Source organism: Epinephelus moara, chromosome 5 (genome assembly GCF_006386435.1).
Source record: "Epinephelus moara isolate mb chromosome 5, YSFRI_EMoa_1.0, whole genome shotgun sequence".
NCBI lineage: Eukaryota > Metazoa > Chordata > Actinopteri > Perciformes > Serranidae > Epinephelus > Epinephelus moara.
The window spans coordinates 15,436,572-15,462,058 of record NC_065510.1 but is presented as its reverse complement, the minus strand read 5'-3'; the positions used below and the strand labels follow the sequence as shown (position 1 = coordinate 15,462,058).

Below are 25,487 nucleotides of genomic sequence, written 5' to 3'. Positions count from 1 at the left end.
AGGGAGTCATTATCAACGTCGACATGAATGTTAAAATCGCCTACAATAATAACTTTATCTGATTTAAGAACTAAACTGGATAAAAACTCTGAGAATTCAGATACAAATTCAGAATACGGGCCAGGAGCACGGTACACTATAACAAATAAAAGTGGCTGCGAGGTTTTCCAAGTCGGATGTAAAAGACTAAGAACGAGGCTTTCAANGTACACTATAACAAATAAAAGTGGCTGCGAGGTTTTCCAGGTTGGATGTAAAAGACTAAGAACGAGGCTTTCAAATGAATTATAATCTAGTTTAGGTTTAGGGCTGATTAACAGACTAGAGTTAAAAATGGCTGCAACTCCCTCCTCCTGGCCGCTGCCAGTATGCTGGGTGCTGTAAAACACTGCGTGAGCATCATTACCTGTTGATCATGTTCACATTCATCAGCTGCAAACAGATACATTTAGTCTATGGTTCACCAAAAATTGAACACCTTCAATGAGCTAGCTCTTTTAGCACGTTCATGCACAACACTGCCTTTAGTTACGGTGTTACTCAGCAGAACACACTGAGCTTCAACAAAAGTGCTGAATGCATTTTTTCCTCATAAAACTTTTGCAAAGCACAACCTAAATTTTCCACATCTGTTTACTTGTTAGCTCCCTCTTCTTTACTGCCTTTGTCTTCATACTGCTGTTTATTGTTGCATTACCTCCGCATGTAGAACAGTGGAATAGTGTGAGACCATTGGCAGGAATGTTTATTGCATCACCCATGTGCACAAGCACCAGCAGGGCCGTTAATAGGCTTGAGGAAGTGGACATTTTTGAAAATAATTTGATACGCCCTTTGTACTTTCAGAAGTCAGTCTTTGCCGTCCATTATGCACATTAGATTATTAAACTAAAACCCCACTGCTCACTCTTCACTAAACCTGAGAGAAGACAGGAGACAGACTCTACAGAGGGACACTGATGAACGCTGATGCTCGCTGTCATATCATAAACCTGCTGGGTGCCACTTATTTTGTGACCCTGCTGTCAATTTGCTGACACCACTGTTAGAATCTTGTGTAAATTACCAAGCCACTTATGCCTGATACAAACATTATAATATGACCCTCACCGGGATAATTCCTTAATGGCAGTCATGTAGTCAGTGAGTCATTTTACCAAAAGGTAGCTTATTATGATAAACATGAGAGTATAGAAGCGGATCAAGAGAGAGAGACACACCCCTCTCTCCCTCTCAAACTCAGACTGAACTTAGATCAAACTGAAAAACTCTGCAGTGCTAATCAAATATAAACCTAGATTTTGTTACTGTATCGCCTATTTCTCACCTAAAATGCCTTCAGAAACATATTTTAGTGCACTGTTTAGTTGTAATACAAGAATTTCTGAACAGAAAGTGGTAACCATACTGTTTACTGTATTGGAAAAATGTAGGCTGCAGGTTTGTCATGGAGGCACATGGAAGGGCAGGGAGGTGTGCTTTTCAGCCTTAGGCTTTCCATGTAGGGACGCAGAAGGACGGAGAGGCCCCAGAACAGAGCCATACTCCCAAATATAATACTGCAAATGGAAATATTTTTTTTCTCTGACCAAAGTGGTCCTGACTGAAATGTAATTTGAGATCTGTATTACCAACCAACCATCATGTTGTTACCTGTGGAAAAACAGCCAAGCTCACATTATGTCACCCACCAGTGGGAGCGATTATTGGTCCAGCGCAATTTTTCTCCACTCATGTACTACCAATTTTTAAAGTATTGCATCTTTCTACTGCATAAACAGCACAGTTTATGAAAAGACCATTTTCCAGAAGTGAAATACCAACACATTCTCACTTCAACCTGGTCACATACCGACATTTGGTCAAAGACCTTCCATGTCCAGATATGACATGAAAGGTACCCTGGGTGTTGGTTGCTGACGTTCTGGGATGCCGTGTCAAGTTCTGCCTGTTACTTCTTTCAAAATACACTTCCATTTTCACAGGAAATTTACCGATTACATACAGTCTCTTTCAAAATAAACGCACTACATCAGTACAATAACGCGAACCGACGTTTCTTTTCCTCCAACAACTAACGCATGTGGTTGGGTTTAGGCAACAAAAGCACATGGTTAGATTTAGGAAAAAAGAGTAGGAATTTGCTTTATAACCTTACGGGATGCAAACACTGCTCTCACGTGTGAAAGTCTGTGTTTGTTGGACCCATCCACCACCCCTCCCGCCTGCCCTATTCGGACTTTCCCTGGGTTCTTATATAAGTTTACACACTGTGGCGGAACTTTCGTGCGGTGAAAAAAGTTTCCGCCCAGACTTTGACCCCCGTGGAATTCGCCGGCGGAACTACACAGCTCGGCCAATTAAATTGTTTGTTTATAGTGACGTCGTGCAGACCTGGGAGAGTATGGGAGAAAGGTCGTTTCACAGCACCCTGTCCTTTTTGATAAAAGACGGGATGATTTTATGAACGATGAATTAAAGGACAACGTCTGGCAGTCCATTGTCCAGCTTGGTGGCTGCGGTGAGAGTGGTAAGTGCTAAAGAAAGTTGATGTTGATGCTTGTTAAATGTTAGCTTGCTAGCTAAGTTTGTTCAGGTAATAAATGACAATAATGTCATCGTCCCTGCTGCTGCTGCTACGCTCGTCCATGTTCACCCACACTTGTTCACACTGCGCGGACTTGGAACACAACAACGCAAAATTCCGCACCGCGTCCGTACCGCGCCTGTGTGTATGGTTTAAACGCGGAAAAGCGATGTGCGAATATTCCGCAAATCCTTCCTGCATTTCCGCATCGCAGCAGTGAGAATGAACTTTTAACTTTAGTTCTTGTCCCACTGCGTTTCCCCTTGACGCCGCCAAGCGCTGATAAACTCTAACAGCGACAAGCTGCTTATCATGCCAACATTAAAGGACAGCTTTTTCGTCAGTGTCTGATGTTGTAAGTCACTGCCCAAGCGCTGGTTGGAAATTCCTCTTTAGGGATCTTTGTTGATTCACTGACTAAAAACATACACTCAAAAAAGTGTGTGAAAACAGGTTGCTTAAGTGATGTGTACCCAGGTATATACTGTATGTGAGTAAGTGGCACATTTGCTGTGAAAATACATTTGTGTCAAAACATTACTGTTGATTCTAACAACACCAGACTAACTTTTCCAAACTGAGTAATAAACTTAAGTACCACTTAATGAGGGACAGTAAGATAAATGATGAAGCGGTTGGCGTAACATTGAAATTAAGTCAAATTTGGCAAGAAACTGCCATAATCCAACACCATTTATGTAAATGTGCTCATTACATGATGTTAGTCCACCCTTGAAGCTCAAAATTCCTAAATCTGCCACAACAGAACACCCAGACCAACAGGAGCCATGAATTAAAGAGACATCATCTGCCAGCCCAGACTGTGTTGTCCAGCTGTTAGTGACAATGCACAATACATTCCACAACTGATAAAATAGTACAGATTCCAGTGCATTGATTAAAGGATGTATTTTTAAATTAATTTGGTTTAACATCAAAGGGGAAAAAAGTGAGATCAAATGTAGAAATGCTCAGTAGCAAACACAACCACACAACAACTTTGTCGGCAACAGTAGCTCCCACCACACAGCTGCACCAGTTGTTTCTATGATCAACAGCTTCCAAGTGTTTGAGTGCAGCTCGTGCACACCTCCAGCTGTCACGCTTCCGAGCCCGGCCAGGTTGTCCCTAGGGGGAGAGACGGGGCGGGGGGAGGGGAATAAAATCCCAGTTTGCGAAAATACATCTGTGATGGAAGCTCCGGCAAAACTGCATCCCAACGATCCTGTTACATGTTGATGAGACGCTACTGCTGCCAGTACATCCACAGTATTCTCTATATGAAAATGAATGTGGAGTAATTTCATAGAACAAGAACAAGTTCATCTAGTAAACTATATATCACAGTTCACAAAGCCCTGAACACTGCTGTAAACCCCAGTCTCCTGCCAGCTCTTTCATTTGCAAGAAGCAAAGTCTCGTCCTACTGTTGAATTTCCTGGTGACATTGTCTCTGCTCAAATATTCGCTGACTTCCCTGAAACGAATTTGCCTGATTACATCCCACCACCATAATCTTTCCCTACAGCCCTGTTCACATTCCAAAGCTCTCTTTATTCACAGCATGATCCACCATCAGTGTGCGACTGAAGGCTGACATGTTCTGTATGTAGCTATACATGTTGCAGCCATGCCACCTGCTCACTTAGGGGCCTTATTCATTGGTCTCTGCATGAAATGTCTTGCAGCAATTATCTGCCTCTTTGTCTTGTAATACATCTATTCAACATGTAATGAAATGTTAAATGGTAGAGGCAGAAAACCTGGTACATTCGTAATAAATGTATGAAATAGGATGTGATGAAGTGATTAGGCCAGGTGTGTAACGTTAAATTCATGTCAAAGTCCTTCACTCCTACACCTTTAATTAGATTTAATGGACAATTTTGCCCCTACTCTCATGTCTGTTCTCAAATTAGACAACTGGACTATTAAAGCCTCCTCATCACTAAAATGACTTGGCCCACCAGTGGCCTAAATCCTGAATGCCAGATTGCTGGACTCAGCTCAGGGTCCATGATGAATGACGTGCCAGTATCAGCTTGAGTACACTGGTCCCATTCCAGGGGCCAAATTTGTCCCGTGTGCTGCTAACTGAAGCTGGCTGTCAGCCCAAATTGCCCCACATCCACACTGCCAAAACCTAGCCAAATCTTGCCTGGCAGCAAAATATGGATCAGCGTCGACTCTTATTTGGACTCACAATTTGGTCCCCAAACAAGCTATGTCACAATTAGTTTGACTCAGCTGAGTTCCTGGAAAAAAATAAAAGAGTAAAATCATGAGCAATTATCACTCTCTTGCACATCAGATAAAGTCTGTGCCAAAACTGGCAATAGAGATAAGTTTTGAGATATTTGTAGGTTTGAGGAGGGTCCCATTGGAAATCTATCCAACCAAACATCAGACATTTAAGTTGCAATGTTAAAGCTGTGCTTTGGTGCAGCGTCTGCTGTGATGTGGGAGCTTCACTGGACCGTCGTGGTGAAGAGGGAGCTGAGCCGGAAGGCAAAGCTTTCGATTTACTGGTCCATCTACATCCCAACCTTCACCTATGGTCATGAGCTCTGGGTAATGACCAAAAGAATGAGATCACGGATACAAGTGGCCAAAATGAGTTTCCTCCGTGGGGTGGATGGACTCAGCCTTAGAGATAGCGTAAGGAGCTCAGATATCTGGAGGGAGCTCGGAGTAGAGCTGCTGCTGCTTTGCATCTAGAGGGGTCAGTTGAGGTGATTCGGGCATCTGATCAGGATGTATCTTGGGCGTCTCCCGTTAGAGGTGTTCCACACCCAGAACACGCTGGAGAGATTACATATCTCATCTGGCCTGGGAACACCTCAGGATTATCTGGCATGCTTTGCTCAGCCTGCTGCCCCCACCACCAGGCTTCGGAGGAGCGGTTGAAAATGGATGGAGGGATGGATGGATGTAAAAGCTGCTAGTAACTTTAAGCTTTCAGTTTAATAGCCCACGACTCTACTGTGTTGATTAACTCCCATTGCTCATATCAGCCTTGTTTCAGGCAACCTGTCCAGCACCAATCAGCTGACAGACATATTAGCAACTAGCTGATGAACATAGTGGAGCATTTAGCAGCTTAAGAACCAGATATTTCTCTCAGGAGTTGGTGGAGGCCAAAACAGAGCTAAAACAAAAGTCAATATTGAACGCACCATCATGACGTAAACAGAAACAGGACTCCACATGAATGGTAACGTTCTTGCCTGTCTGCCTGTTGTGTAAATAAGTTACTGTTTACTAATGTTAACCATCTTAACTTTAGAGGTGATAAAATGTCAGTAGCTATGTTTCCATCCAAAAGTGATTCAAATCATTGGGAAATGCGCATTAAAAGAAATACAAATCCTGTGTGTTTCCATTAAATGTATGGACTTTGCTGAAAACTATGAACTCACGCGAGTTTTTCGCAGAACTGGAAACAAAACAAGTCTCGCATTCTTCTTCTTCTACATTTTCTGGTGGTTGGCAACCAGCTTGTAAACGCATTACCGCCTTCCCGACCTGGAGTGTGGATATCACCATGGAGAGAGGTGCGCTACGTCAGACTTAATTCGAACATAACTGTTTCCCTCCCCCGTTTTGCGAATCAACATTTTTTTGAATCAACCAAAACCCGGCTAAAGCGAGCGTATTTTAGTTTGTGCAAATCAGGGGATTTTAATTTGAATTTTGGCGTTTCCATCATAATTTTCGAATGCGATACTTCTAGATGCACATCTAAACAGGCTGATGGAAACATGGCTAATGTCATGTTTAGCTAGTGGTCCCCAAATGGCCTGGCTGTTCAAACATAAATCCCTATAGGGTCTGTTTATTTCTTTGTCATCTTTGTGGGTTTTTTTTACAGTGTTGTGTATTTGTGACTGTTCTCCTCCTGGTGGATGATAAATAATTTAGGCTTCAGTTGGCAGTTGCCATCTTTAGCGCCGCATCCCATATTTGGAACTTGAGAGTGCTTGATTTTCTGAAAGTCTGCCGCCGTTACCACTTGGTGGTGGGATGTTTTGTCGCGTTCTTCTCTGTAAAGTTTTTTCAATACTCCAACGAAAATGTTGCTATTGATGAACTCTGGATGTTTTAACAGACGCCAGGACAGGCTGACAGGTTGATCATTCATTGGGCCAATATAAACTGCTGAAACTAGTGTTCGCCTTTCCTGTTTTTCACAGGGACATAAAACTGACAGAGAACTTAGTTCAACTTAATTTTGGTGATTGTTTTAAAGTCAGATCTTTCTCGACACGCCAGGCCTGAAAACAGAAAACTAACGATTCATACAGTAATGCTGTTGTAACGCTGTCACAGCTGTGTGTTTGCAGAGTATTTAACAATGGTTTCAGATGCTCAGCCACTTTATAAACTTGTCTTTTCTGCTTATTATCTGCAGTACCCTTAATGACATTTTGATGCTCTTTTAATAGGTAATTTTGCAAAGACACAAAAAAATAACACTTAAACATGAGGCAGTTTCCCATGACCCAAGCAGAGAACATGGAAGCTTTGAACAACCCTGATCGACATCTCATTCGCTGTGAACTTGTCAGGCTGAAAGTATTGTTCAAGAAGCAAATTCATGCTGGTATATGAACAAAAAAGTGCCAATTTTTGTCTGAGCTGACAAAGTTGACGACTGTTCACACATCAGACGGGTCTCCCTGCTCACTCGGCTGAAACAAATGGACTTCCAGTGATTTGTTGATGGCGTCGCTCGCAGTGTGAACACACTTTCCCTGCCTTGTCCGTGACGTCAGGAGCCATTTTATTTGCCTAGACGATGAATAGTATAATTAAAAGCTGATTGGGAGAAGATTCATGATGATGTGGATAATTGTTGGGAACACTAGATACTCACCCTGTCTGGGTTGTTGTTGCACCGATCAGGCTTCACTGGGGGAATAATTGTAGAAGGGGACTGGATATTGAATTTTTAATTTGCTGTGCCCTTAGAGTAGAGTGACCTGCTATAAGTTGGAGTTATTGGGAGTAATTCCAGTCCCATTAAGAATTCTCCTGGTATGTTAATGGGGGTTGATGAAGTGACCAGGAATCCATAGTCATTTAGCGAAAGGGAGGGGCAAAAAAATTGAGGATGAGCAACGAAAATATCCTCTGAGTTTCTCCACTGAGCCTTGATGAGGCTGTGTCACTGAAAGGATAAATATGTGACAAGCAGGTTGTAAATCAGAAATATTTCGGAATGAACTCAATAAATGTTCTGTCTATTCCCATAAGTGCGGGGAAACTGAGAGTGAAGGAGCTTCAAAGCTTCGCCTCTGTTTAGCAGTCTGCAGGTAACCAGGCATACAAATTATTGCACCAAACTGCTTTTCTTGAGTGTTGTCTCCCTCCCAGTGCAACTTAAACAGCTTGGGAAGTTTTATGTTTATCTTAGCTGTTCATCTTGATATGTGTCTCCAGGTGCTTTGAAGTGGGTACTTACCTCCTGAAAGCTGTAGCCCATTCTCGTCTTAATGAACAAATCACCTAGTAAAATATGTGAGGCACCCTATTGATGAAATGGAAATGGGAATGCTGACCCAGCAGCATCGTTCAAGCACTGACATAAATTACTGATTCAGGCCTCGTTTCTTTCTTATCAGTACAGCCACAGTGATAACTTACAAGACTAATTAATTTTCATTTAGCACTTTAAAAAATATATATCCCTCACATCAATGTATTTTTACTGTTTTTCTAAGGTGCTATATTTATTGGAACGTGCAACAGAATGTACTGTTATGGTGCCAGCAATAAACTTGCCATTAAACAAGTTAAATGAATTAAATCAAACAAGTTATGAAATATCACTAATTTGTGCACAAGATTTTAGAGCAAAAAATCTTAAAGCAGCTATCATCTTGTTTTTTTTGTGTTAAATGTGTATTAAAATGACAATGTGACAATACATACAGAGAATCTACAGAGATTAACAGTGTAATCTGGAGCTCTACTCATCTTTACGGAGCTTTTACGTGAGTTATTTACTGTTTTGGTTCACCCTCATCACTCTCAGCTGCAGAGCTTGCTTTGCCAATCTTAGCAACCTGACCTAATGAAACAGACCTAATAAAACAGTATCTGAAATGTCAACAGTTCAATAATCACGCAAACAATTCTGGACACTGCCAATTTCAAGAGAGAAGAAAAGCTTTACCTTCTTGGTTGAACTCACTCCACATGGACTGCTCTGGTTTAAAAAGTCAAAGTCAGGTTTAGGAACTGCCAGTCACATCTTGTTACTCAAAAATCAGTAGTGTGAGGAGATTAATAAAGACGTGTTATCATCAAAACACAAACATAAGCCCACAATCGTCAGTAAGATGCTGATAGATAGTGACTAGTGTTGTGAAAGGATGATATCCCCTCTTTTCACCACTTGACAAAAAATAGTTTTATACCATTAAATTACAGTTTGCTATCGTTAACAGAGCATTATCGGTTAATTTACCTGCAAGGGATGAATATTTAACACTATTTTACAATTATTATAAAATACAGTAAGATACAGTAATTCACCGTAAATTTACAGTAATTCAAAACAAATACTGTTTTATGCTGTTAATCAAAGTTATTTACTGTTTTTGCTTTAGCTGTTAATTTACATGCAAGGGATGAATATTCAACAGTAATTTACAGTTAATGTTGTATACTACTGCTAGTTACTTACTACAAAATAGTACAGTAAGATACTGTAAATACACCGTAAATTCACAGCAGTTTGCCAGCCATTTCAAGGTATGCCAAATTATGGAAATTTACATAGAGTGTATATTTGCCTATCTATTGCATTGAAGGAAAAAAAACCTTATATTAAAAAAAAAAAAAATGGTTTCAATTCTAAATAAGTAAAAAAAAAAATCTTGCATTTAATTCCTAATGATAGTATTAATAATAGTATAATTCAGTATACAGTGAAGCTGTGCACAGGATGGACCTGTGCAATATTTGTCTTCAACACTGTATGTGCAATATTCACAATCGTGCTACTGATTGCACTTACTTATTGTCTATTATTTATTAGTGTGAGGTTGAATGTATTGAGATTGTGGTTTTAACTGTTGGCAAGTAGCACCCCTAATTTCGCTGTGATTTTTATTAATGATACTATGACAATCAAAAGACATTCTGATTCTGATTCTGATTATGGTATTTTCTCAAGCGGTTTATCATGCCTTAAAAATCTCATACTTCTCTAACCCTTACCTTGCTCATAACTTTGTTTTAAGCTGCAGCATTCAGCTGCTTTCAGAGAAAAAGCTCATTACCTGCTCAGTAGCAGACTGCAGACAGACACAGTGAGAGACTAGCTGGTGAGCATAGTGGAACATTTAGCAGCTAAAGAGGCAGATATTTCCCTCAGGAGTTGGTAGTTGGTGCCAGATTGGGATTTTGATATTGACAGGGCATATTGAGAAAGACAGGCTCAGCTTGACATGCAGTGACACACACTATGATAAGTGATGACTGTCAAAACCAAATGTCATTCCAGGTTACGACAGCTAAGTTAAAATGTTCTTGTTAGTCGATCAATGTTGTGTCATAGCTCTAAATGAGTGCTAGCAAACCATGCACACCAGCCAATCCAACCACACTGAATGTATCTTTATTTAACATGAAAGAAAAGTTTACAGCCTAATACTTGGCTTATAATACACAGGAACACGTGATGTAATCAGCTTCAGCTGGGCTATTATAGTTTGATGTTTTTATCTATTATCTGTTATGTATTAATCTATTAATGTGTGACAGTTTTGGCAATTCTGAGTCAATAGTGCAAGAAGTCGTGTTGGTCATACCTACTGTACATGCATGTGTTTTGGATAAAGTATTTCTTCTACACACAATCCAAAGACATGCAGGTTAATTGGTGACTCTAAATTGTCCGTAGGTGTGAATGTGAGCATGAATGGTTGTCTGTCTCTATGTGTCAGCCCTGTGATAGTCTGGTGGCCTGTCCAGGGTGTACCCCGCAGCACAGGCAGTGCTCTACTTGAGTTTATTCTTCCTCAGCAGCACTTTGTGGAGAGTTTGACTTGCGGAGTTGATAATTAATCAGTTCATCGGATCAGAGCTAATCAGATCAGATCGATGGACAAAAGCAGCTGCTGCAGAGGCGAGTGAAAGCAAAGTTTTTGACCCAGCACAATGAACAGTTGAGTTCAACACATTCTCACTCCGACCTCATCACATATTGACATTTGGTCATTGACTTTCCATGTCCACATACATGTCGCAAGGTGGCCTGGGTTTCTGGTTGATGACGTTCTGGGACATCGTGTCAAGTTCTGCCTGTTACATGCATTGTCTTTTTTTTCAAAATACACTTACATATTGTCTCTTTCAAAATAAATGCACCACGTTGGTACAACAACCATTTATTTTACTTCAACAACAAACACATGTGGTAGGGTGAGGAAAAAAGAAGAGGATTCTGCTTTAGAATCTTAGGTGTTTGTTGGACCCACCAACCCCAGTCGGACTTTCGTCGCCTTAACTTTCGTCCTTGTCATGCTGCGTTTCCTTCTGTCGCCACCAGGGGCCGTTAAATTATAACGACAACCGGCCGCATAAGGGACGCCTTTTTTCAGTGGTTACTGACACTGCAAGTCACTGCCCAGGCATCAGGTTTCGATGACTTTGGTGTGAGACTAGGCTTTTGACTTTCACTTTCATTGCGCTCGATGCTCTGCTGCTCTGTCTGTGCCCAGATTACGTCAATGTCGCACAATAAACAACTGAACGCATCTGAATAGTCCAGCTCCAAATATAGAGAAGCACTATATGATGCCAGATGCTGATAATGTGGCAGTCCACCACAAATAAATGAATGTGTGGGAAACCTTGTATTTAACTAGAGCGGCATTGTGAGGAGCGGTTGCCTTAGTGTGAGTGAAGGGACATATTGTACCAAAAATGGAGTCTTTTCTATAAACTCTTGTGCATTCCTTCCCCTAGTTTGCTTATTTGCTTTTGGTTAATTCCTTTTTGTGTGTGTCTGTGCTCGCAGTGTTTGTTTGCAGAGTTTTCTGGCTGATGCATCTCAATAACCCCTGCTGCATTCAGCTGCAGCATCTCCTTATTTATTGGTGTATACTTCAAAAGATTTTCATTGTTGTGAATCTTGAGAACGTACATATTTTTAGAATATCAATGAAGAATTATATTTTAAAAGTTTTAAGATAAATACATAAAAAAAAGTATTCATATTTGTTAAATCACCGCTTTTGTGACACTTTTTGTAGAGTTTGGGAAACGTACTTCTGATACTCACTGTAAAGTCTTTGGCTGAAAGTCCAGAGGTGGCGTTGTTGATGTAAGCTTCATAATAAAATCTGGTAGAGCACTCTCTAGACCTATAAGCCGCTTACATTACCACATTCATGAATGGGGAATCCATATCTTCTCATTGGACTCTTTGCAAGAAAGCAAATAAACACAGTTCCCAAGTTACTGCATCATAACAAAAAACAAACTTAAAATAATTGCACCCAAGGCATGTATGACCTTCCATACTGGCAAACTAGTCATTAAAACACCTTAAATGATTTCTTTTAATGGTTCTGTAGGCCCCCCTGATCCCACTTGACCTAGTGGCAGGTCCAAATACATGTTGTACGTTGGTGGCAAAGCATGGTTAATCAATTGTAGCAAAAATTCAATGTTGGTTTTCCAGAAAGGGGCATAACATGTTGCACATTTTCCATTTGATGTAATGCTGGGGTTTAAAAAGTACAAAAAGGCCAATGACCCTGATTCTCATTGAAATATGCCCATCTGATTATGGGATGTCTGAATGGAAGTGGAAGTTTTAGGCTAATGCCGGTGCTAGAGAACGGGTCAAAGGTTCACCACAAAATTTTACATTCACATGAATATCCACATAAAATTTGATGGAAATTACTTTCAATATACTGTGTGAGAAGTTGACATTTTGGCCTCAGTGTGTGTGTGGTGCAAGTGGAAAAGCACACGGCATGTCGTAAGTGAGGAAGGGTTGAGTCTCTCGGGAACATGAATGAGCAATTTCATGAAATTTACTAGGCGCTGTAGATTTCATAGCAATCTGCCTTTAGGAGTACAAGTTTTGGACTAATGTGGTGGTTCTGGAAGAAGGGTCAGAGGGGCATAAAAACAGCTGGACTGATCCTTTGGGGACCATGAATATCCACACTTAATTTCACAGCAGTTTTACCTGTAGTAAGACATCGTGCTCCGGTTAGATGGATGGGGCAAAAAGAGTTCAGCGGTTACAAGAGTTTTATTGGCTGATTTTGGCCAATCCATTCAAGCAGCACTTTTATCTGAGGAGCAGTTTCATCTACGAGACCTTTTTGGTAATTAATTCAACTGCCTACTAAGCTCCTGTGAGACACGTTTTGTTCCGAGTCAGAGTGAAAATCAAGCTTAATTGACCTTTAAACTGATATTTAATCTTTGCCAGATTGCAACATAGGCATTTGAGGAGCTCTAACCCTGTTGCTTGCTGTCAATTTGAATTGCCATAAATAACCAACACAGACTATAAAACTGGCACGCACTCTCAATCACGTGCTTGAGACAATTGTTGGTGCCTCGTTCTATACAGCCAGCTGTATAAAAGCCAATCTCACTGTGGGTCTCCGAGTATTTGGGTGGAACAAATCTCATTGCCAGTGTAATTCATGATTAAAGTTTCTGTTTACAGGGAAGCAGCTCGGTCTGGTCTGATGCTTCCTGATGAGTTTTCTGTACTTGTCATCGAAGACTTCAGGAATTTATAGGCAAAAATCAAATACAGCTCAAAAAGAGGAAAAAAATCCTCTCATTTTGCAACCAAATCACTGCATCCATCCTGTCAGCAAGGCACAAGGCATCAAGGACAAGCACCAATTTCCCAGGGAGTGAAGGAATACACCAGGTTGCCTTTTTATATGCGATTCCAGATGCCTCATTAGGGCTTGATGTCTTTCATCATTATTCTTTCATGTAATTCTGTAGCACACAGCATCTGCACTCTTCTCACAGTGTTTGTTATTTATGTAAATCATTTTCATCAAAAAGCAAATAAACATCCTTTGGAAAAAAAAAAAAAGAAATTGCAAATCACAAGGTGAACCGACAAGATTGGTCCAATCCTAAAGAGTTTATAACTTACACAATCAAGAAATGGAAACACCAGCTGTCTTTTTCCATTTACTGACTCAACCAGGTGTCTGCCACGCATTTCCATTTTCAGATACCACATTCTTTCGGCTGCTATAACCACAGTTTATTCAGTTCCATTCCTTTTCTTTCAGTCACCCTTTAAACCTATAAACAAAAACCGTCTGTCTGACTTAAAGGCGCTGTGCTCTAAAGGATTTCCATGGAAATAACCTCTTCCAGACCTTGACCTCCTATAGATACAGATAAGAATTCATATCACTTGATTCTCAGATGAGGGACAGTAAAAGCTGACATTTACTGGGGTTACTTAAAGCCTCAGGACAGGATGAAAAAAAGTGTCTCATGTTTTTTTCCCTCAAACAACACTGACTTGACATGCATATAATTAAACTGGCTGCATCAAAGAGTAAATAGTTTGACAATGAAAGTGATCAACGCTGCATGATTCTGCAGGTTCCTGAGATATCCTGCACAACAGGTCCAAACTGAAACTCAGTTGTGAAAATATGAATCTGTATGCAACTGCAAATTTCAAACAGGAACAAAGCCTATACAGTGCAAGGCTAAAATATACAGTTGCTCATGTCAGCATTTCACAGTAATGTTTTTTTTTTTTTAACTTCACCAGTTGGGCAAGTGGGTCAGAAATCTGCTTGCCCCGAGTCAGTTTCTACTTGTATCTGTACAAACTGTTTAATTTATTAACAGTTACCACAAAACATCAAGACTAAAGTTTATTGTCATGAAAACTGCTTCTGTTCACATAGTTGGAGATTCTCTCACATCCTGTAACACCACCCAACTTAATTTCTGTGTCCGAGATAATTGCAATGCTTGTTCGTGCTTCAGCTCATGAACTTTGTCTAAACCAACACGGTCCTTTTCTGAAGTCGTCAAATGCTGGTGCTTGGGCAGTAACTTCCATGTCATACACGGACGAAAAAAGCCGCTCTTTGATGTTAGCATGATACCTAGCCAGGCGCTGTCGGTAGGCTCGTTTCCACCGCAGGAACTTCAGGGTAATTTTACGGGTCCGGGGCCGTTGGTGCGTGTCTCCACCGCAGGAACCACCCCCGAAGGACAGAGTTCCGGAACTTTTACAGGGGCTAAACAAGTCCCTGCCTCGGCTTAGGTACTCAGAGCGGCCCCGAAAAACTCCTGGGTGGGGCTTGGGGTTTACTTGGTGCTGATTGGATATACTCAAGGAGGGATGTGACGTCAACAGAAAGCGACAAAATAGCCGGCATTTTTAAAACTCAGCAGCTCTCGAAGAGACACGTCGGAAACCCAGCAACCACCTCAGCTCCTTCCATGTTGATAATCGTCTTTCTTATGTCTGCTTTCTTCTTCTTACTTCTGCTTTGTACTTCTGCTTCTTCTTCTTTGTTGTTGTTCTTCTTTGTTTGTTTCTTTGCCGCATCGCCCCGTCAAAATGGTCGCGCAACGATTATGTCACATCCAGAGCCCGGTAACTTTACAGGAACCTTCCTCCTACTCCGCTCTCAGTGGAGACACAGCGGTTGAGAGGGCCGAGCGAGAGGACGTTCCTGTAAAGTTCCTGCCCCCAAATAGTACCAGGAACTTCTTCAGTGGAAACGGGCCTTGTGTGTAATGGTGCCTGACAGTGTCGGGGGGGCATTGCTAGAAAATTTTGTAGGTTAAGGGGGCAAAAACTCTGAGTAGGGTAGGACGGAGGGGTGGGCGATGGGTCCAACAATCACCGACTTTCACCCTGGAGGCTGGTGTTCGCTTCCCTGTATGAATGTAAAGCCAAACTCTGTTCTTTTTTTCTAAACCTAACCACGTGCATTTGTTGTTGAAGGAAAAATGTCAATTTGCAGTGTTGCACCAACATAGTACGTTTATTCATAAAGAGACTGAAAGCAACCTGTACATTTCCTGGGAAAACTGAGGTGTATTTTGAAAAGACGTGATGCATGTAACAGACTGAAGTTGACACAGCGTCCCAGAACATCAACAACAGACACACCCAGGCTACATTGCACGTAATATGTCAACATGGAAAGTCCACAACAATGGCGGCATATCTATCTACTGTATCTATCTATCTATCTGTCTGTCTGTCTATATATCTATAGTATATATATATATATATATATATATATATATATATACATTAACACTTGCTTAATCACGCAAGTGAGCTAAAGGCATTTAGCCATTTATCGGGTAATCGGGCAGTCCTTATTGTTGAGCCCTACAGGTTCTATTTTGTTTCCTGAGTCAGCAGTAGAGATTTTATATTTTATATTTTCCTTTTCATGCTCTTTAACAAATAAAATTCGCCATGATTACATTTTATTTTTCACATCCTCATGGAACTATATGTTGAATCCTTCAATCATTCTCAGCACTTTTAGGCCATCTCACCCACGTTAATCTGATGAAATCTGACGGTTACAGTTGCATTAAGTGTTTTACATTTTGACCACTTTAGGGGCAGCATAAAACCTATAAACCCATCATTGACTCATTATGCTGCTATATATTGATATGTTGATTGCCTTGTTTGCGCTTTATGTCTTGTTGATGTCATTATGTTGTGTTAAGTGCCTACTAGAGGACCACGGTGAAAATATGCCTTCAGGCTTTATTGTGTTTATATCCTCAGTGGTTTCTAACATATGGAATGACTGCAGTGCAGTGCTTTATGTGTATTTAATCAGCTTATAAATTCAATTCAATTCAATCAGTCAGTTTTAACCTTGTTTAGATGGGTTTATATGCTCTTCCAACGTTAAGCACAGTGTACTTTGTGTATTCTTCACTTCATTGACAGACTTTGATGGCCATAGGAAGGAACAGTGCAGCTTCAAAAGTTTCAACCATAGCGCAAAGTTACATATTTGTTGTGAAAGAAGCAATAGGACCATGGGACTATGTATTACCACTTTTGTTTTTGTAGCTCCAGGATTTGGTTCAGTTTTGTAGTCACTAAAGTAATTGCTGAGATCTTGGAACACAGATATAATGCTAAAAATAAGTCTAATCGGTCATGTTGTAAACAAATCCCTGGCTCGACAAACTTATTTGGAAGAGAAATGAAGGCGAGCGGTAAAAGTCTCACTCCAACTGTGCTTTGTAAACATCCATCACAGTTTACAAGTCAACTTCCTAGTTCAACTTTTAATATGAAATTTCACCCACTAAAGAAATATTGCACAAAAACATCCACACAGCAATGTTAAAATGTTTTTTCTGACAAACACAGTGTTAAACATCATTGAACTGGGTGTCTCTCATGTATTGCTATGCAGAGTATGCACTGGTGGGTGTAACCTTTTTTCAAGGCTTCTCACTCTGTAGAGGTGCGTACTCCCAAAGAAGTCAGATTCTACTTTTATTTGATTGTTGTTGCTGCATCTGAACTCAAAGTTTATGGGGGAATAAATAAACCTCAAGGCACATCTCGCAGTGTTTATCTCCAATAGCCCAGCTGAATGGGATTACAGTGTATTTCACATTAGAAATCAACCCCTCGCAGCACTGTCTCAAGCATGTCGATAACACAGCGTTGAAACACAGTCAATCTTTTAATCATTCAGGTGAAAGAAAGGGTTTCAAAATAAATGCCTTATACGTCTGCATCCAAGCAACAAGGTGCAAGGATGAAACCTGAGTAGCAGTGTAAAGAGCTGAAAGATATGCATACAAAGTGACACAATAGCTTCAGACAGTCTCCATATGGGCCTTTGGAGCCGGTAAAATTGAAAATGAAAGCACAGATGCTGTCGCAATACATCGGGGGATCACAATTCAACAAAGAGTCTTAGAACTGTCAGGATGTGGCAACAGGACTCTGACTAGTGTTGCTGAGGAGAGGCGCCTTCTGACAGCTTCACTTAGTGCATCATCCCTGTTTGAATGGGAGCCAAATTATCATATTTCATATGTCAGTCAAAAATGAAAAGATGACTGTTATCCGCTGGCTAAAGCAACAGAGTGGAGTGTTTTTCACTTTCAGATAGATAATCTGCTTTATGAAGTACTTTTTGATTAAAGACTTTAATAAGTTTCAATCCATTTAGCCTTCTTAAAAGTAATCAAACTTAGCAAATGCCTCAGTATCCCTTATACTTATCTTTTAATGGGTTATTTTAATGGGTAGTGCTAATCCAAATATCTAAATTATTATCAAGATAGAGCAATCATATTGATGTTAGACTCCCTGCATCTGATATATCTGCCTCATCTATCTCTGCAGCCATGCTGAACCCTCTAATTGGCCTCCGTGACCTTCTATTCACAGCGCAGGCTCCTGCTCTGAGGCTTTGCCAGTTAGATGAAGCTAATTATTTGAAACAAGACATGTTGTTTTATGACATCTTAAGCTTACTGGTATTTACGACCCTGTAGCTACTGTGTTGTGAGCCCGGTGTCATATTTATACATTTACTGCACAGCTTATAAGAATCAGCTGTGAAGCCTGACAGTGCTGTTTTACTTTTGTGGAATGTCAGATCTGGCAGAGGAGCAGCTCGTGGGATTAATCAGTAATACTGATTGAAATTTAAAAAGCAGAGGACGACTGAGGGAAGTTGTCAGGCCTTGAGGCAGGGACACACATTACAATTGTTTAACTGATTATGTTTCTGATTTGGCAATTATGACTGACCGATCCTTACTGGCCTGAATCTGTTATGAGCGCTGGGTCAGGTGGTGTTGACACTCGGGAGATGGTTAAGGACTCTTAAGCCACGTTACCACCAAACACTTTTGGTATGGTACCTTTGGAACCAAATTAACCCTTCATACATGGTACCTAGACCTTGCTGGGTACCCCAACAGAGGGGTGACGAGAAATGGGGACGGTGCAGAATGGTTCCATTGGTACCATACACAACTGAAAAAAACACACGGGAAAAAAAGCGTACCGAACTGAACTAAACTGAACTGCACTGCTCCAGGGCTTAATTGTTTGCCAGATACTTGAGTTTCTGCCTTTTCACAAAGAGAGTATTTCAAAGCTGAAACAATGAATATTTTCACATCAACATTGTATAGGAATGTCTGTATATAGTGTGGAAGGTGTTGCTCATAGTCACAAATGCTTAGGGAATTATCACCACATTTTACTGACTATGCCTGTGTAACTTTTTAATATTTTCTTGCTCATTGTTTTGGTTTAGTGACCACTGAGTGGTTTGGTTGTTTCAAGCAAAAATGCCCTGATAAACACATTTGGTCTCATTCATGAAACGTTAGTAATTCTGTGAGTAGATTTGCACATAAAAAACCTCGGTACTAAAAACCTACACTGGCTCATCAACACTGTGGAAAACTTGGGTTTGATTGTAGGCACATGTGTATGTTCATGAATGCCAATCAATTGTAAACTGACAGCGCGCTCCCGCAAGTCAGCAATTAGCATACATGTCCGCCCACGAATAGCCAGTGACCATCATATATGGAGGTGATAATTACTATGGATAGGTGAATCATGACAACCTGCGAACTTGAAGCAAAGAAAGAAAGAGAAAAAGAAAAAAACTTTTCTGACACTAGGATTAATTGTCCTCTGTTCTAAGAGCCATCCAAGAAGTTAAATGAAAATGGTTCAAAATGCAACTTGATGCAAAAAAAGATGCATAATACACACAAAGCAAAGCGGACCAGATCAAATGCCTTGTGAGAGAAAGCTGCTCTTGATTGGTCAGAATTTCCACAGGTAAAATCCAGGAAGTAAACAAAACGTTGAAGAAGAGTACACGTGCAAGATAAATGTGACACTTTCTAATGTCACAATGGAGGGACAACTACGCAGGTTGATTTTAGCGCTGCTCATCGTGGACTATATTGCTGTCATTGTTCATTTTAGTCAAACCATACAGTTTGAAAACGAGGCGCGGCTCCAACTAGAAAACAATGTTTTGATGCATTGGATGTGCTGAATGTGCATATTAAGGCAGTACAGGAGGAGGTGCACATTAATAATCCTCCAGGACTGTAACATGCTCATGTTTAACCCAAACAATGTGTCATGTGACTGCAGTTGGTTCAGATCGAGGTCGGAGCACATTCTCACCACAAACAAACTGCACCAGAGTTCGTTTGTAACCAGACTGAGACCACCTCTTCAAGAAGGTCTCAGTCCGGTTGTTTTGGTGCGCACCCGAGTGTGATTGCTGTGTTCACACCTGCCCAAACAAACCGCACTAAGTAGGCAAACAAACTTTAGTTTGACTGAACTGAACCAAACACAGCAGGTGTGAAAGCACACTTAGTGTTTGGTCAGTGACGTGGGTCTCACAGTCTCACAACTCAAACAGAAGGTAAATTTGTGGAGTTCTCTCTCCTGATTGAATCAAGTGGGAACGGGATGCCAGAAATGAAGAAAACAAATCTATTAAGTTGATTTAATAAACTCATTCACATTTTTAAGAAACCTAATCTGAAGCTTAAATCTGCTAACTGCCAACTAATTGAGTTAAATGTGTGCCCTGCAGGTGGAGTTTATTTTCTTGTAATTATTATACTTTTTATACCTGTTTGTGCACACTTTATCTTTTACTATTTATTACTTGTATTACATGTATTGTGACTTGACTCTGATCTTATCTTATATTACTAGTCTATTGTCATGTTTAACTTACACACTTTAAAGGCATCTGCATATTGTGAACATAACAAAGCACAATATGAATTAAAATTCTAATTTCTAATAATGACAAGCAATATTTATGTGCTTTACTTATCTACACAAGCACTAAGTGGAGTCAGAAACAGGTGTAGACTTTGTTAGTGTCTATGAAAAGATCGGAGCTACTAACATATTGATGAGTGCTGAAATACATGTGAATTTCTGTCTGCGAACAGTTTACACACATTTGTTCTGCTCAAGTTTCATGAATGAGACCGATTGTCTGCTTCCTGCTCAGCAGCAAACAGACAACGTTATGAAGTAGTTGGTGAACATATTGTCTCATGTTTCTGCCAAAGAGCCTGAAGTATTTATCAAAAGTTGGTGGAAACAATAAGGAGATTGAACAGTGTTTTGTCAGATGGCTAGAAACATAACTTCAAATGCATGCTAATGTTGCACAGTGTTTGCTGGATGTGTAAATACTCAAATATTTGTGAGCATATTCCTGACAAACAACTTTATAAAACACTTGATAAAACACTCAGTGAGGTAACAGGTTTGCAGTCACGTGCACTGGTACATTGAATGTAAAGCTCATGAAGTTCAGTTTCTGGTGACAGGAGATATGTAAGCTTGAGTATGTGTCTTTTACTGAGGTTGTTGTCCTGGATTACACACACACACACACACACACACACACACACACATACACTCTCATGTGTGTGTGAGGGAGAGAGCTGCAAGCCGCAAACAGCTGTTAACACCACGCCCCTGCTGCACCTTGCCTGTCAGGGCTTCCGTAATTTGACATTAAAATATTTAATCCTAGAGTTACGTATACTTGTTTGGGTATGGTTGTCACTTCAAACAGAAAAAGAAAGCGAGTGCAAGGAGCATGAACAAAAATTCTGGGGAAGAACTCACAAACTCACAGACCCCACTTTCAGCTTTCCTCGCCGACTGTTAAGAGTGTCCTGATAAAATCTGTCCATTTCCAACACTAACAGTTTTTCCCGCGCTTTGAATAGGATACCTTGCATTCTCATTTGAGAGGCTTAGAGCCCCTTATGGTATCTGGGGCCTCCGAGAAAATGTTTTTTATGCTCAGAAATGGGCCAAGTGTGCAATTTATGTATTGCTCCTTTCATGTTAACATTTTATGGGGATCATGCATTAAGGTGTATCTGTCTGTCTGCAGCTCATCATACAAACTACTGGACCAGTAAGCTTCTTATTTTGTGCGCACGTTTATACTGTATAATACTATACTATACTATACTATATTGTATGGTATTTCATACCATCACTGACTGTTGACTCCTCAGTCCTCTTGACTGGCAGGTGGGTGGAAATCGACTCAGCTAAAAACAACAAGCCTTACTTAACCTGTTGCAGGTCGTATTTTGGCCTTTGTCATGGCTCAAAAACTGAGCACAGCCCTCTGTCGTGTTCGTCGCGGGGAGGCTGTAGCCTAGCCCAGCTGGACAGGTCACCAGACTATTACAGAGCTGACACATAGAGACCACAACCATTCACACTTAAAGGCAGTTTAGCCTCACCAATTAACCTAGCCTGCATGTCGATGGACTGTGGGAGGAAACTGGAGAAAACCCATGTGACACGGGGAGAACATGCAAACCCCCCATCCTGGGTTCAAACCACGAACCCTGTTGCTGTGAGGCGACAATGCTAACCACTGCACCACCATGACGCTTTGTTAAAAGTCCAGTTATGAACAACATGAATCACAGATTTGTGGCTGTGTTTTAGTTATAAAAGATGCCTGTATCATCATAATCTTATTGTATCTACAGTATATTTTACAAACAGAGCCTACAGAGCAAGAGAACTCCATGTGCTCTGTGCAATGTGCTGTGGCTCTGTCAAAAATAGACGAACCGTGAGTATTTATTTGTATCTGGGATGCTTGTGAAACGTGTTGTTACACGTCTGCTGGAATTACAAAAATGATCTTAAGTGGCAGCAGCCAGTTCGGGTGGAAGCATGGCCGCCTAGTGGAGATCTGTACACTACTGAGCCTACTTTTTTAGTTTAAACAGTGCTTCTTCTGTCAGTCTCATCTGATCACTAAAGCAGACTTTGCACAGTATAATTAGTTATCTGTAATATGGCGGCACGGTGGTGCAGTGGTTAACATTGTCGCATCATAGCAAGAGTTCCTGGTTCACCAAAGCAGTTTCTTGGGGTACTCCGGCTTCCTCCCACAGTCCAAAGACATGCAGGCTAGGTTAATTGGTGACTCTAACTTGCCCTTTCTGGTCATGTCATATTCTTCATATGGACATCTCGTGCATGAAGACAGGTGAGATTCAGCTCTTTCCAATGATTAAAACTAAAATATGCACCAAACTTTAACCAAATCCAGCAGAGGGCCCTGAGATGGACCATTCATAGGATTAGGTGGTAATAGACAAACACTGTTCTTACTGTAGACTATTTAATGATAGCGTTGCTGCTAATAGGTCCTGCTTTAGTCTTTACATGCTTGTTTGTACATTATGTGTGCTTAAAGTATGTGACCATGGCCGTTGACTTTTAGGACCCCCAGAAGTCAATGGCTGACCCTGAAGCCCACTCAAAATGGGTCCATGTCATTGGTCCGACAGCCCATTGGTCCGACAGCCCATTGGTCCGACATCCCATTAGTCCAATGGTCCGCGGTGCTGAACGGCTCCCGGCGGACGTATTTCTACCTTGATGGTGCGCCACGACCGGCTCTGGGTCAGTTGGGAAAGGTTTGAGGCGCAGGAGGCTCACAGCTTATGTGTTTGTCACTTTCTTTTTCATTTTAACCCACACCATGATCTTTTCCTGACCCTAACCAAGTGGTTTATGTGCCTAAACCTAACCAGACCTTAACCACAGGGCATCATGATGATTTCGGAACGGACTTCGAAACAGTGGGTTTAATATGGTCGGAACAATGGGCTGTCAGACCAATGGGTAGTTCCCCTCAAAATGACATCCTGAAACTGCCTGACCGTTGCGTTAGTTTACTAGACTCTAAAGGTGTAATGAAGTGGACATATTGTGTATGAATGTTGTGTTTGTGTAGCCTGTGCTTACTACATCTATTAGTGTGTGTTTCCTTCTGTGTGATAGGACAAAAAGATTCAGAATATGTTGGTGGACATAGTCATTATGTGTGGGCTGTCCTGTTCGAGTCAGCCACTCCCAACAAAGCTGTGAGCTGTACACTGAGTAAGCGAGACTTAAGTGACAGTCATAGGTTTGTTTTTTTTTTGTTTTTTTTTCCCTCTCTCTTTTTTCGGGCACAGTTTAGCTCACCACAGAACAATAATAAATATTCTGGCTTTGAATTAATGACAAATAGCCCTGGGCTTGCAGTTCCAACCGATCAAAAATGCCGGCCTCTCTAACAGCTCTGACATGAGGTAGGTCATGCATATTTATGATTTCCATCTGCAAGTATAAATTCATAAATAAATCAAATATCTTTTTTTTTTTTTTTTTTCTTCACAGAGCGAGTTCATTCATACATGTTTCATGGCGATCTTAACAGTTTAGCGGGATGCAGAGATCACTCTTAATGTTTATTGTCTCCGTCCACGTGTTGTGAATAATGATCACTTAATTGCTTGAATACATGAGAGGGAAAATTGTAATTTTTTTTAGGGTAGGGGATCATTGCTCATATGTTATTCATATGGTAACTGATGCAGTGGGAGACACAGTTCCCTCTCTGTGAAACCCCGCTTAGTATTTGTAATTGGGTATGAAGCCTGTTTTCTTATGACAGCGTTACAAAGGTCAGTGTCTCTGCAGTCTGCCTAAATGGCTAAGTGTTAGTGGAGCTCCTGAATGAGCAAAGAGCTTTTGATCTCACTAAGTGCCTCTGTTTATGTAATGTGCTCTGCTCTCCAAATGTGATTTGGTGATAGATTCAATAAATAGATTATCATTGTTGCAGAAGTTCAGTATGCATGAGCCTGCCCTAATGGCTTCCCCTTTCGTACCAGTCCTATTCCAGACAACACGCAAATGTTCTCCTACGCTTTTGGTTAAGAGTTTCAGAAAATAGCCAATACTCACGGATTTCCTTAATGTACTTAAGTGTTACTTAAGCATTTTATTAAATCTGCCAAACTGCTCCACAGGTGGTGGGCTTGCATTCCTCTACATATTAAGATCCAACAGACTGGGCATCTGAGTCTCACCCACACTTTCAGTTGCTGTAACCATCTACAATTTTAATAACTCCCACATCATCTTATCTAATAGACCAATTAAGTAATGTTGATATAAATGGCACAGTTGTTTATAGCTCATCAAACACTTGATTTATTCAAATGGTAAAATTGCTTTTATTTATTATAATTAAATCATTTAATGGCTTTACTGCTCCTACAACAGGTCAACCATGTGCTGTAATTACAGTGGAATTAAGATTGAATAAGTTTAACTTTACTTTAAAAATATATGATTAATATTTTTCACTTTCATATTCTCACTATGGTCACTGCTGAACTACAATAGTCTCTTCCGTCTTGTTGATGAGAGGAAATTTGATTTCAGCCACAAGTTGAGGAGTGTGACAGAATGGAGTTCTGCACAGGCCTTAAACTGAGACCTGAATCTGGGCTGTACCCGACCCAACCAAACCCGCCTGGGGCTGTGGAATTTGAAATCCGAACCCAACCTGTTGTACTTTCTTCTTCAAAGACAAAGTTCTTTGCTTGTTTTGGGAAGGCTTTCTCACAATTTCAACCTGATACACAACCTGTTTGGTTCGAGTGAAGTTGCTGATGTGGAGATATAAATCAGGTAGAGTTCTGAACTAGCCTGGTTCCAGACCATAGACCCCGCCCACTCAACTGAGTAGGCTTGCATTACTGGTCTGGCATACTGCAATGAATTTGCGATTTATCTCGTCCAAACGATGGACAGACCAATGAACGCCGGGGGTGGGGGTGGGTCTAGCGATTAGCCTATCAGCGTGACGCTGATGTCAAGCTGTACGCAGGTGGGTAACTGGTGAGGATAGCAACAATGGCGACCGCTACAGATCCTACAGACCACATTAACGATGCTATCGAGATATTTCGCCACTACTCGCGTTAATGGAGGACCAAATTAAGGAAGCTG

At 40.9% G+C, this 25,487-nt stretch overlaps 1 long non-coding RNA gene across 1 annotated transcript in view; it reads left to right on the top strand.

Moving 5' to 3' along the window:
• The first annotated feature begins 2,408 nt into the window (after positions 1-2,408).
• Positions 2,409-25,487, top strand: part of LOC126390785 (uncharacterized) — an 80,137-nt gene continuing 57,058 nt past the window's right edge. The window contains exon 1 of the long non-coding RNA XR_007569992.1: positions 2,409-2,530. This is a non-coding gene — a long non-coding RNA (uncharacterized LOC126390785). The remainder of the gene's footprint in view (positions 2,531-25,487) is intronic.